The sequence below is a fragment of the Oryctolagus cuniculus genome, chromosome 12, assembly GCF_964237555.1.
Source record: "Oryctolagus cuniculus chromosome 12, mOryCun1.1, whole genome shotgun sequence".
Lineage (NCBI taxonomy): Eukaryota > Metazoa > Chordata > Mammalia > Lagomorpha > Leporidae > Oryctolagus > Oryctolagus cuniculus.
Genome location: NC_091443.1, coordinates 25,318,211 through 25,332,796, shown reverse-complemented (window position 1 = coordinate 25,332,796; position 14,586 = coordinate 25,318,211).

The window sequence follows — 14,586 nt, the reverse complement described above, 5'->3', positions numbered from 1 at the left end:
CCCACACCGGCTGACTGTGGTGTCTTCTGCCACCCCCTCTCCAACTCTATGGGACACTCGTGCCCCCATTCCAGCCCTTCCTGGTTCTCAGGTTCTTGCTGGAGGTCCTGGCTCATTAATGTAGCTGTGGCCGAGGTGAGCTCTCTGTGCCCGCGGTGGCTCCTGAGCGCTGCAGTGCTGTGGCCAACTTGCCCAGGGCAGCTGGGATTCAGCCCTTATTCTCTCTGTGCCTCTCCTTCCTCCGTGTTCGCTGTGGCACCATCGTTCATGCTGTCACTCAGCAGGTGTTCCCGCGGGACACCTCGTTTTCCTCCTTCCCTTCACTCCTCGCCCCCAAGTCATTAACAAGTGCAATTTATTCCATCTTTAAGGGAGGTGATCCAAATGTTTAATTTTATATCATTATAATTTTTGTCAGGCCAATGAAGACTCTTGGTATTTTTTTTTTTTTTTCAGAGGCAGAGAGATCGAGAGCTCCCGTCCATGGATTCACTCTCCAAGTGCCCACCACGGCCAGAGCTGCTCGAGGCTGAGGTCAAGAGCCAGGAGTGCAATCCAGGCCTCCCACATGGATGGATGGCAGGAACCCAATCATGGAGCCATCACAGCTGCCTCCGAGGGGCTGCAGTGGCAGGAAGCTGGAGCCAGGAGCTGGAGCCAGGAATCAAACCCAGGCACTGGGATGCGGGACGTGTCTCAGCCGGTGTCTCAATTGCTGGGCGGGATGCCCAGCCCCCTGCTGAAGACAGCAAGGCTTCTTAAAGTGAGACTTTTGAGGGCTGCTGGGGTTCAAATACGGCCAGAGGGTCCCCGAGGCTTCATCGCTCGAAACCCCAGAGAGTGGAAACTTCATCGCTGTGGAGTTCAGAGCGAGGCCTCTGGGAGGTGTGCAGGACTGGGTGAGGTCATTGTGGTGGGCCCCATGATTGACTGAATCCTAGTGGCTTCATGAGAAGAGAGGGAACAGACACAAACCAGGGTACTTGCAAAAGTTCAGGGAAAATAGAATTCCATGATGTTTACTTGGGTGCTAGAAGGTTTGAAATTCATGCATAGGTTTTCATAACACATATTTTTAAGTTAATTCATCAGAAAGGCAGAATGAGGGACTGGCCCTGTGGCATAACTAGCAAAGCTGCTGCCTGCAGTGCCGGCGTCACATATCCTGGCTGCTCCACTTCCAATCCAGCTCCCTGCTAATGCACCTGGGAAAGCAGCGGAGGATGGCTCCAGGCCTTGGGCCCCGGCACCAACAAGGGAGACCTAGAAGAAGCTCCTGGCTTCTGGCTTTGGCCTGGCCAACCCTGGGCCATTGCAGCCATTTGGGGAGTAAACCAGTGGATGGAAGATATATCTCTCTCTCTGCCTCTCTGCCTTTCAAATAAATAAATAAATCTTAAGAAAAGAGAGAGAAAGAGAGAGAGAGAGAGAGAGAGAGAGAGAGAGAGAGAGAGAGAAATGTCTTCCATCAACTTATTCAGTTCCTGAATGCCTGCAATTGCCAGGGCAGAGCCAGGCTGGAGTCAGGAGCCAGGAGCTCCATCCAGGTCTCCCACATGGGTGGCAGGAGCCCAAGTCCTTGGGCTACCCTCTGCTGCCTTCCCAGCTGCAACAGCAAGAATCTGGATCAGAAGTAGAGGATCTGAGGCTCAAAGCAGCACTCTGATATGGGATGTGGCTAGCCCAAGCAGTAACTTTACTCCCTGCACCACTATGCCTGTCCCACAATACACATCTTTCATGAGTTTTTGAAGCTTCCTTGAATGCATAATTTCAAAAAATTTAGTACCAGATAAACTTATCTTTTATTTTTCCATGAACTTTTTGAAGTCGCCTCATATAGACACATGTGCGCCTGTCCCTTGTCACGTGATGCTGCAGGCCACCCCAGGTCTCGGCTAGCACCACAGGTGACCCTCAACATTGTGCCTGCTGCACCGTCAGCCAAGACAAACATCTTTTCTTTATAAAGCCGCCTGCCTTGGGTATCTCATTATAAGCATGAGAAGCAGACTAATACAAATGTATACAGTAAATACAAAGGATTACAAAGGAAACCATAGTTCTATAATACAGGTTTCAAAACTATAAAAGTGTTGATGTGTTAATATATGCAAAAAGACATGAAGGTGGAATAAAATCAGTACTCAGATCCAGTGTCAGGTCTAATTGCCATCACTCTGAAGTAGCGAGAAACACAAGGGATACTGGGAGACACCTGCAGCAGCTTAAGTGTGATGCCAAAATAAAATGTGACGCATCAGTTACTTCTGCTGGTAACAGACTCATAGGTATTGCTAGTGCTACCACAGCAATTTTTTTTCAGTATTAAGTGAAAAATATGTAAGCCTCAGAGGGAGGACAGAGGAGTAAAGATAAAGTGCTTTTTTTGGAACCAGCACTGTGGCAGAGTGGGTTAAAGCCCTGGCCTGAGGCGCAGGCATCCCATATAGGTGCTGGTTCAAGTCCTGGCTGCTCCACTTCCGATCCAACTCTCTGCTATGGCCTGAGAAAGCAGTAGAAGTTGGCCCAACTCCTTGGGCCCTGCACCCACATGGAAGACCTGGAAGAAGCTGGCTGCTGACTTCAGATCAGCTCAGCTCTGGATGTTGTGGCCATTTGGGGGAGTGCACCGGCGGATGGAAGACCTTTCTCTGTGTATGTCTCTACCTTTCTCTGTAACTCTTTCAAACAAATAAAAATCAATCTTTTTTTTTTTTTTTTTTTAAAGACACAGTGCTTTTCCCATACACGTGTGCAGACACCATGCGCTCCCAGCAGGTGGAGAACACCTGCCTCATCCTCACCTCTGGCACGGGTCTCCCTTTATCCACTCCTCCTTCCCTGGCCTAATTAGCTCTTAGCACCTCCTGAAATCCCACAGGCACCTGAATTGACTTCTCCCCTGCCTTCCTTGGAAGCCTGCTGTCCTTCTAGGATTCCTGGTGCACCTGGGAACAGCCTCCCCACCTGTCACCCCAGCCATGGGCCCAGCTCAGACAAAGGACCTGTCCATGTGCCCACTCCAGCTTCTCTCCACCGCCTGCTTTCCCCACTTGTTTCTCTGTGACAGCGGCCTCACTGCGCTCCTAGCCCGGCCCCAGCAATCCTGCCTCTTTTAAAGGCACAGATCTGTCTAGAACCCAAATCTCATCAGGACATGCCTTTGTTGCCAACCCTATTGCTGTCTGCAGTACAAAACTCCCGGCCACTGTGTACAATGGGGCTTTCTGCTCGCTTTCCAGTGCTGCTCCTGCACCTGTGCCTGGCCACCCTCCCCTGCTTGCATTGCCAAATGGTAGGATGGATGGTCTAGGGGTTAGAAGTGGTGGGGAGGGTTGAGAGACAGAGGGCTTCTGTTCAGATCCTGGCTCCCCGACTCACTCACTCCCACTCCCTGCCCCTCGGCCTTGGTGACTCAGCCTCTCTGGGCTTCAGGGGTCTCAGCTTGCAAATAAAATGGGAGCAGCAAGGGCACTTCCCTCCAGTACCAGAATTCCGCAGCAGGAGATGTTCAGGGCTGAGCCATGATGTGCAGAAAAGCTGCAGGGTGGGGGTGGGGGTGGGGGTGGGGGTAGGCAGGGATCCTTTTTTGTTTCTTCCTGGGGAACAGACAGGAAGGGCACGTGAGTCTTTTAAGATCCAAGTTTCCCCTCTCGCTGAGAACCTTCTGTGGGCTGGGCTGGGCTGGGCTGATCACACAGCGCCCCCCCCCCCCGCCCCCGCCACTGGCTCTTCTCTCACTGGGTCCTGCACCAGGACATGCGGTCCTCTGGGCGGGGACTGTGGCTCCCTCCTTTGTAACCTAGGAGCTGCCTAGGGCCAAGCACCGACAGGTGTTCAGCAAGTGCTTCTCTGTCACTCCCCTGGGCTGCTGTAACAAAACACCACAGCCTGGTGGTTACAGCCCGCGGAAATGCACTTCTCACAGTCGTAGAGGCTGGGGCACTCACGATGAAGGTGTGGGTAGGCAGGGTGTCTGCTGAGAGCCGCGTGTCTCGGAGCTGATGCCCTCTCTTGGAGGGCAAACAGGCTTCCCGTCAGGCTGGTCTTTGAGGGGGCGCTGACCCCACTCAGGAGACAGCTAATCAGCCCAAGGCTCCTGCCTCCTAAGAGCTCGCCTTGGGGTTAGGATTTCAGTGTACAAGTTTGGGGAGGACACAAACACGCAGACCACTACAGGGGCTCAGTGGAAAGAGCAAGCAGGAGCTCCCAGGACAAAAGCAGTAATAAGAAGCCGCCTTATTACTCCCCATGAGTGTTTGGGAAGCGTGTGCTTATCTTAGAGTTCTCGCGATTTCTCTGAGCCCTCCAGCCTGTGCGGCGTCTCTCCTGGCCAGCTCTTAGGCCTGATAGAAGCCTGAATTCACCGAGGGGAGAAGTCGTGTGTGGCCATGGGAAGGAAGCCGGCAGCCTGAGGCTCAGGACAAGGGCACCCAGGGACACCAGCGCCATCTCACACTCTTCCGCGAAGGGGATGACAACAGAAGCAGGGGGTTGAGAGCATTTTGGGAAACGGAAGCCAAGCCCACCTGCCCTGCTGGGCTCTGGCTGGGTGCCCCACAATGACCACGCACCTCCTGGGCGGAGCTTTCTTTTCTACAGCACCCAGTAACTCACGTCCTGGGCACAGTCAACAGCACCAAGAGTAGGAAGCAAAACCGCCTTGCCCCCCATGCCTGCACCCCGCAGGCCGCCTGTCTCAGGGCCCTGGCTTCACCCAGGCTGACGTTCAAATAGCAGAAATGCGAAAAGAAGCCCAGCTTCGCAGCGTGCGGTTGGATGCAAGCCCTGCAGTAAACACGTCTCTTACAGAGAAAGAAAGAAATTACACAAACTGTAGTACCCGCGAGGGCTGGCGGCTGTGGAATCCAGTGGGGGCTCCGAGCTTCCCCATTCGCCCTGCTGCAGGTGGGCCCCGCAGGACAGCCGCCACTGCACCCCCCACCCCCGCCCCGCATCAGAAGCCCGCCTGCCACAGCGCCCACCGATGCCCAGGGAGTTGCCCACAGACAGCCCTCGGAGCGTGGACCTCCACTCGGACAGGTCGGTGAATTGGTCCAATTCCTCTTCGGATTACAAAAAAAGAAATTCAGCAAAAGAAAAAGATAAAGCAGGGGATTTAGGAAGCAAGGCACCAAGCCTGGGAAAGAGACTCGCCCTAATCTTTGATGTCAAAGGTTTTGAGGCTTTTCAACAGAGCCATCCCTTAGCCCGGTGTCCAGATTCAAACTTTCCGGCAGGAAGACGTCACCGGGTGTGTGCGGCTTCCCGGCTCACTGCTGCCCCCGCGTGTCCTTTCTAGATATTACAACACAGAGCTCGCCCTCAATTTTGAGCCTGGCAATCGCTGAGTACAGGGCGACAGCTGGCTACCATGACAACGGGTCTGGAATTAAAGCCATGCTTTAGCTTGCTAGTGAGACCTGCAGAACCCACGTGAATATTAAGCAACGCTTTGATTTCAGGAGACATCATTACATTGCCTTTTTTTTTTTTTTTTTTTTTGCAATTTGGTGGGTTTTTGCAGAAGGGATAAGTTTAATCCTGGAGGGAGTGATTGTGATTATATTAGTGATGTAAGTCCCACTAACATTCATCCTTCCTGCAAAGTCATATGATTTATTCATTGATCTGCATCATATTTATTCTACAGCACTCAATAAAAATCCTGTATTAGGCTGATTGAAAGTGCAGAGAGTCTGCAGTATGAGATAATTCTTGACAAACAGTTGAGACAGAAATTCATCAAAGCATAACTTCCATGGGCTCACCCGGTTCCTTTGTCTTTAGGGTACAGATTGGCTTTCCATTTTTGTGTGAAACTAGTTGCTACTGTAGTTTCTATTAAAATCCAATTCTTCCTTGTTTCTTACTCATCCACATAGCTCATCTGCTTCTAGCTTCATAGCAACTGGGAGCCACACAGAATATTATGCTGTCCTAGACAGAAAGGACACAATGTCCTCTTCAACACAACCTGTACGAGGGTAACGGCTGCCTCTTCCCAGGACTCATCCAGGCTCCTCCAGCACTGCACTGACACTCTCCCAAGTCACCTGCTAAAGTCTATGTGCTTCTCTGTGGATCGTATTGGTCTATTGCTGTTCAATCCAGAAATAGCTGGGGGGGGGGGGATGTGGAGAGAGCTCCGGCTTTAGCTCCAACAAGGCAATCAAACAGCTCTGCTTGAGGTCAGAGTCCATGTGACCTTGGGGGGGAGGGTTCATGTTTTCTTAGACTCAACCCCATGTCAGCTCTCAAGCAAGGCAGTGAAGGGCATGGTCTCAATGGGCCGCCAAGATTGTATTCGCATCCAGAGAGCAGGGAGGAGCTAAGGACGTACCTTCAGGGGCATGTCACTTCCTTTACATGACACGGCCATGGTTATCCTAGAGAGACCTTGGGGAGTGGTCTGTACTGGAGGCGGTTGTACATGCCCCTGAAATCTGATAATTTGTGGCTAGAAAAGGAGGGGAATGGAGATTGAGGGTCATTTTTAGTAAACCTGGGGGTGATGTCGATGGAGCTGATCTGTGGACCACACTTCGAGCAGCATGGGGCATGGCCCTCTCTGACTTTGCCTCCTCTCTCACCCTCAGTGCCTGTGACTACCAAGCCATGCTAGGTCCTCCCCAGGAGTCTTGACCTTGCTGTTCTCTTTAGTGGGAACTCCACTCTCAAGTCTCATGAGAAGATCTCAGGGGAGGATGCTTAAGATGCCCACATGGCATAGCAGAATGCCTGGCTGAGGCTCGGATCGCTGCCTTTGGCTCCTGACTCACTCTTCCTGATAATGCGGAACCTAGGAGCCAGCAGTGATGGCTCAAGTAACTGGAATTCTGTCACCCGTATAGGAGACATGGATCACATTCCCAGCTCCCAGTTTTGACCCTAGCCCAGCCCTGGCCACCATGGGCATTTGAAGAGTGAACTGGTGGATGGAAGCTCTCTTTATCTCCCTTAAATAAATACCTGCTAAAAAATAGTTTCACTGCTTTCTGATTTAGTTTTGATACTTATCTGAAAAATTTTTTTTTGACAGGCAGAGTTAGACAGTGAGAGAGTGAGAGTAAGAGTGAGAGTGAGAGAGAGAGAGAGAGAGAGGTCTTCCTTTTTCCATTGGTTCACCTCCCAAATGGCTGCTACGGCCAGCACGTTGTGGCCAGCACACTACGCTGATCAGAAGTCAGGAGCCAGGTGCGTCCTCCTGGTCTCCCATGCAGGTGCGGGGCCCAAGGACCTGGGCCATCCTCCACTGCACTCCCGGACCACAGCAGAGAGCTGGACTGGAAGAGGAGCAACCGGGACAGAATCCGGTGCCCCAACTGGGACTAGAACCCAGGATGCCAGCGCTGCAGGCAGAGGATTAGCCTGGTGAGCCGTGGCACCAGCCTAAATTTGTAGTGTTTATTCATTTTCTCAAAGAAATTTTTTTCTCTTTGCTTCTCTTCTCTAGGTTTTCGCATCACACAAGCAGAGCAGTTGTCTGTCTCTTCTCTAGGTTTTTGCATCACACAAGCAGAGAAGTTGTCTGTCTCCTAAGAAGCACTTAGGAGAGTACTGAGCACATGCAGTCCATAGACATTTGTGGCACAAAGGAAGAGTAACTAGAATGTGCATGAGCTCAGGGCTGCCCTACATCTCCGCTCTCCCACTATGGGGGAACGCACACAGCTGGCTTCTGATACCTGTGTCTTGAGTGAGCTGAGAGAAGGGTCACCTGCCTAATTTTTGGCTGGGTAAGAGGCAGGATAGGGTGAAATCCCTCCTTCATGCAGGGCATGGTGTCTGTGCTAGGTGTGGAAATTGACTGTGGGTGGGAGAGCTGGAAACAGAGCAGTGGAGCCTCAAATAGGCCTGCACAGTCCACCTCCCAGCACCTCTACTGGCCCTGGTTCCTTCTTCCCCACCACCCCGCAGCTGTGGATTTTATAGATGTGAGCCAGAAAATGCCAGAGGCACCTTTGGCAAGTGATAAGGCGTCTGCAAGAACTTCAGGGGAACTGCATATTATGAAAAACCTATGCATGGATTTCAAATTGTTCACATCCCAAAATAAATTTATCTTTTATTTTAAAAATTTTTATTCATTTATGTATTTAAGAGGGAGGGAGGGAGAGAGAGAGAGAGAGAGTCCCGTTTGTTGGTTCACTCCTCAAATGCCTACAACTGCCAGGATTAGGCTGGGCTGAAACCTGGAGCCAAAACTCAGTCCTGGCCTCCCAGATGGCCGGAAGGGGCTCAGCCACCTTCTGCCTCCCAGGATCCGCACAAGCAGGAAGCTGGCGTCAGGAGCTGGAGCCAGGCATTTCAATGTGGGAAGCCAGAGTCTCCACTGCTAGGCCAACTACCCAAACCTAAACTCATCCTTTCATTCATTTTCTGTGAATGTTTTTGAGGTTCCTTTTGATGTGGTGGGGAGATCGGAGTTTTGTCGTACTCAACTGGGTCCTGTAGAGATTCAAGTGTTTAAATTACTCCTTCATTTTGCAAAGTATTTATTGAATGCCTGCGTGGTGCATTCAATACAATGCACAGTTCCCAGGCAAGGTGCAGAGGGGACCCACATAGGCTGTACGCGTGAGAGTCTTCTCTCAACTTGACAAAGCGATGCCAGGCATGGAAGGGATTCCTGATTTGGATACTTGTGCTATAGGGTGATGGGATCACCCGGGAAATACTACAGAAATCCCTCCAGTGCCCACTTCACAATGCTGCCCAACACTCACCTCCCTCCAATGAGCTGCACTTTGCTAAGCAGTTTGTGATGTCTGGGTTCCGAGTGCTCTGCTGGGAGTTCCTGTTCTATCCACTGTGACGCTTCCTGGGCTGGAGAGGGAACAGCAGCTGCCATCCCCACCCCGACACGGTGTCCTTTGTCTCTCACTGTAGGGTTGGGAGGCAGTCTGCCGCCACACCAGCGTTTAACTCCCTTTGGAAGGCAGCAAAGAAGACAGAGGCGGCACAGACTCCTGGGGACATCCGTGTATGTCTCAGTATTTCTCAGTAATTAAACGTCCGTGTTAGTCTTTAAACCCTAAATCAAGCTGATGACTGTCTATTTAAATGAGTACATGCAAATATGATGCCTAGGAGCCTGGCAAAGACAGTATCAAATGCGTCCATTAATAAATAACGTGCATTCGGAGGCTGAAGCCTTTTTGAACTTCAGAGCAGAGCTCTCCTGTCTTATGATCTCATTTCACCCTACATATTATTATTTTACAACTCTGCCTCTGGGGGCAGCTTGTTCCAGGCAGACAGGCTCAGGCCGAGGGAAGATAATGAAGACCCGCCTCGGGCTACCGGGCATCCATTGCCCCAGCAGCCAGCAGCCGCCTCCCTTGGGGTCTCTGCCCGCTTGCTGGAAATCTGAAGACAGAGATGAAAACAGACAGTAATGTCCAGCTGTGTGGAGAGCACGCGTACAGCAGCACGAGCAGGGAAGAGATGAAAAGGGGCTACCTTCAGCACCATCGGTGGAGGCTCCAGAAATGACGAGGGCTAGATTCCCTCCCACCGATGTCCGTGCAAAGCCCGGAGTCCACAAACTGCCTCTCTCGGACTCGGAAGCCAGTTCCTGTTTACTTCGTTGACATCCGTGACTTTTCCCCCATGTTCCCTCCTCATTTCTTCAAGTATTGGCTTCCGTTTTCAGGAAGCTATTTTTACACCTGCTCACCGAACCTTTGCTCCTTTCCTGCTTAGCTTCCTCTGGGGTTCAAAACCCCACGGTCTTATTCACCCTAAGGCTGGCCTGTGTGGACTGTGGGAGTGCCTCGACTCTGGCTTTATTAAAGGGAGGGTTCAAAAAATATTAATAACTCGAGGAGAAGTCAAGAAAAAAAAAGCATGCTGGGTAGGGAGACTCCTCCTGCCTCCCGCCTCTACGGTGCTAAGATCGCCTGCAGGATTTCCACCTCCCAAAAATGCAGGCTGTGTCACCGTCCCTGGAGCAGCCAGCCACTGGACGGTCGCTCCACAGCTGTCTTCCTGGATGTCTGTATCTTCAGATATGACATGAGTGCGCACCGTGGGCGGCGCTCAGTCCTCCCTCCCTGTTTACTCAAGCAGCAGAGGTAATTAGTGCCGACCCAGCCTGTGGCTGACTACCTTCATCCTGCTGTGGTCCAGGACGAGCGGTGTCCACTTCTCAGCGGGCCCTGCCACCTCCCGGTCCTCGCCCTGGCCCCTGGGATGCTGCATCATGGGTGCTCTCTGATCCTTAGTCTCACCTCCTTGCTCTGTTGACGAAGTACATCCAAACCTGTGTCTGCCATTCAGTCACTACTGAATGAATGTGGCTTATGGCTTCTCATGGGGGCTGTTTGGGTCTCAGCTTCCTGAGAAAATGAGAGCCAACGACTGCTTCTGTGTCTTCCAGTTGTAACTTTTCTGGGGCTCTTTGGTTACCCGATGGAGAAGATCTGCCACTGGCAGGGCTGCCTGTGAGCACAAGGAATCCTCCTGCTTGCCTGAGCTCCTCGGCCCACAGAGATGTGCCTTCCAAGCCTGCAGGAATATGGCCTCCCTGTGCTACATGCTTATTTAGTCATTGGTGGCACCTTGCAGGTCGCAACATAACTTTTCCTAGGGGTAGGTCCTGTCCTTGCAACTAGAATGTTGATATTCAAAGCCAGACACAATACAAAAAGTGTTCAGTCAATATTGGTCAAATAAGGACCGCAGCAAGGCATAGTCATATTTCTGTCTAGAGGGGATGCTGAGCTTAAGGAAAACAAGAATCAATACAGACATCAGGACTATGGTTCAGGAACCTTGGCTATGTTGATGCTGTGTGTCAAGACCTGGAATCCTGCGAGCAGAACAGATTTGTAGGATGGAGGGGGAATGGACCTAGGGAAATGCTACATTCTAGAATTCCTTCTTGGCTATTCTTGAAGAACATTAATGAGAAATGCAACCCTGGCCAAAGGAACATGCTTGACATTCCTGAATGGTTGAACTTGGTTTTGGAAATCTTGGTCCAAGATTTCCTTGGAAGGACCCTGGGGAGCAACTCCCTTTTAAGGAATGCTGGAAAAATTTGGAAAGGAGCATCCAGGGAGTAGGGGGAGCTGTAACCCTGGTTTTGATCCCCCCTCAACCCTTCCACAGATACCAGGAACTGAGTCCCATCTCTTATCAGGGAACAGCAAGGGGCCTCATGGGCCGCACTTGGGCATGTGAAGAGTTCTTTCCAAGGAAGAAGGAATCCAAGCCCTCCCAGTTTCTACTCAAAGGGACCCCATCACTTGCTGTTCTCAGAGAAGCACCCCTTTAGTTAAAAGAAAGGCTCTCACCTCCAAGCTCTCAACACTAACCCAACATCTACTCTTGCAACCATAAGAAATCATCTTAAAGTAGATCTGATACAGGGAAAGACATCACAAAACCTTCACGTAAAAACAAACGATGTGAGTGAGGTAGCTGCTGCACTCATTCCCATTATCTGAGCCTACGGGAAAAGGCAAGGTGGTGGCTTCCTCGGTGCTCACTGAGGCTGGTGAGATTGTACAATGATGTGGCCACCTGGAAAAGCAGTGTGGGAGTTCCTCAGAAGCTCACCATACCCAGCAACCTCATTCAAGACAAATGAGACCATATCCGTGTCAGAACTTGTATGCCACATTAACATCAGCATGATTTACATCAATGAAAAGGCAAAAACAACCCCAATACCCATCAACCAATGAATGGATACATAAAACACTGCCTACCCTTGCAACGGAATATTACTCAGCCACAAAAATGAATGAAGTATTGATTCACACATGGATGAACTGTGCAACTAAGCTCAGTGAAAGGAGCCAGAGACAAAAGACCACGTATGATGATGCGATTCCATTGACACGAAATGGGCCAGAAAAGAGACTGGTGGTTGCCTAGCACAGGGGGAGGGGAGAATGCTGAGCAACTACTAACGGGAGTGGGTTTTCCTTTCAGGGTGATGAAAATGCTCTGAAATTAAACATCGGTGACGATGCTCAATTCTGTGAGTACACTAAAATCGCTGATTTGTACACTTGAAAATGCGAATTCTACGGTATGTGAATTCTGTCCTAACAAAGCTGTATTTAAGAAGAAAGGGAATGGAAGGGGGATGGATACCTTCTCGGCATGATAAAGCATGCTCCAACAGGCAACGAGCAATGCAGTTTGCTAGCTCTTCCCTCCTGACCTGAGGCATCACCAGCAGGTGGCCTCCACAGCCCTGTGCAAGCTACAGGATAGTTGGTCTTATCCCCCTTTCCTTCTCCTCAAGGGTAAAATTAATCTGTCTCCAGTAGAGATTTCTATCAGTTTCCAGTGTATTTGCACGAGGAGTTTTGTTTTAATATCTGTACAACATGACATAGGACATGCCTATATGGTTTATCTGTATGGTTAGTTTTTTAAAATAGCCACCTTCAAATTATTTATTTTAATTTATTTGAAAGGCAGAGAGAGAGAGAGAGAGAGAGAGAGAGTTTCTGTCTGCTAGTTCACTCTCCAAATGCCCGCAGCAGCTAGAGCAGGGCCAGGCCAGAGTCAGGAGCCCAGCACTCAGCCTGGCTCTCCCATGTGGGAAGTACTTAATCTATTACTTGCCTCCCAGGGTGCACATTAGCAGGAAGCTGGAGTTGGAAGCAGAGGCAGGGCGTGAACCTGGGCTCTCTGATATGGGACGTGGTATCCCAAACAGCATCCTAATCCCTGCAGCAAATGTCCACCCTCACCCGTACATTTCTTAGGTGGGAAAGTCAAGTTCATTGAGGTATAACTTATATTCCGTCAACTTCATTCTTGAAAGGTTTCCAGTTCCGAATGTCGGTGAATGCTGGGTCATACAAACTCCGCCATCGCCTTTTCACGCCACTTGCACACACCGCTTGGTAGCCTCTCCCTCTCCCTCTCCCAGCCCCTGCTGCCCCCAGATCTGATGCCTGTCCCTAAGGCACTTTTTCCTTCCCAGTCTGCATCCTCACCATTCATTCTGAGATGAATCTGTCTCCCAAGCGGGATCTGGTTTGTATTCCCACAGCACACAGGTGGCGCTTGCCAGCTTCCCGGTGTCAGGGAACAGGTGCAGAACAGATGAACGAATGTTTGGCTTTTAGTTCTGCCAAGTCACATCAGGGATGGTGCATTCTGACTTCTAGGCTGTGCCATCTGAAGAGGAGCTTCTTACAGTGGGACAAGTCTCCCCCTACAGGTTTACACGTAAGTCAGCACACAGGCTGGAACTGCGCAACTTCTGAGTTTTTGAGGACCTTTCAGACATCTCCCTAGACAGCAGGTGTGGGCCCACAACTTTGCTCAACAGGCAGCTGGACCTCTCTCTTTTCTGCCTGAACAGACGGGAAGAGACTCTGTCTGCAACCCGGGTTCCTCCGCGGCTGCTTTTGTCCCCTCCCTCCTCTGATGCACCTCTCAGATCCCTCCGACTTCTCAAGGCATGGCCCGGAGTCTCATCCTGAGCTGCTCAGAACAAGTTCTGTGAGATTCCAGACAATCTGCACAAACAGCTCCAGGTGTGCAATCAGCCATCTGCTTGCACCTTTCTCATCGAACAGGGTGTGGCCCTGGGAAAACCCAGCTGCACCCCTGCCTGATGATCCGGCTGCAGGTGGGCTTTTGCAGGTCCTTACTTATGTCATCCTCCTCCTCCATGGATGTGAATCAGGAAACAGACATTCCCAGTTGCCTGGGGCCAGTGCACAAAAATCTCCTTGACCTGCCAAGGCTATGAAAGGGTCTAGGCCTCGCAGAGAAATGCCCTTCCCTAAAAAGTGAGGGCCTTTTCCTCCAAGCTATCCCAAGCAGATGGGTCCCCATGCATGTCCTGGGGGTGGCAGGCCCCTGCTGTGCCCTCTGCCCAACTGGCCAAGTCCAAAGAGGTCTGGCATCACTGAACACCCCCACCCCCGCAACCTGGAATGCAGCACCTTGCCTCCAAGGCCAGGCCTGGATGCTGGCATCCAACTGCACCTGTCTCTTTCTGCTCCATCCTCTCACCCGGGCTGAAAGGCTTTCCTGCAGCGGCTCTGGGAGACACACAGTTCCTGCTCTAGGAGACAAATGTACAAGGTCAACTTGTACCAGGTGGGAAGTCCTGGGTATAACAGTGGGCTTTGTTACGCAGTGCCAAGTAAGCAAAAACACCAATAAGATTCTACATGTGGCTGCAGGGAGTCATTGGGCAGTTTGTAACTGTGGACAGAAGGACTATTAACCCAGGGATCCAGAGAAATCCTCACTATGGCAATGAGTGCATGGTACATGTTTGCATGGCTGCAAGCCTCTGAAAAAGAGAAAAAAGGGGGAGTCAGCACTGTGGCATCATGGGTCAAGTCTCTGCCTGCAATGTGGTATCCCATTGTGTGAGTCCTGGCTCCTCCACTTCCCATCCAGCTCCCTGCTAATGTGCCTGGGAGAGCTGCAGAAGATGGCCCAAGTGCTTGGGGCCCTGCATCCATGTGGCAGGTGGGGATCGAGCTCCTGGCTCTCCGTGGGACAAGCTCCAGGGGTTGAGATCACTGGGGGAGTGAAACTGTGGAGGGAAGAACTCTGTCTCTCTCTCTGTCTCGATTTCAAATAAAT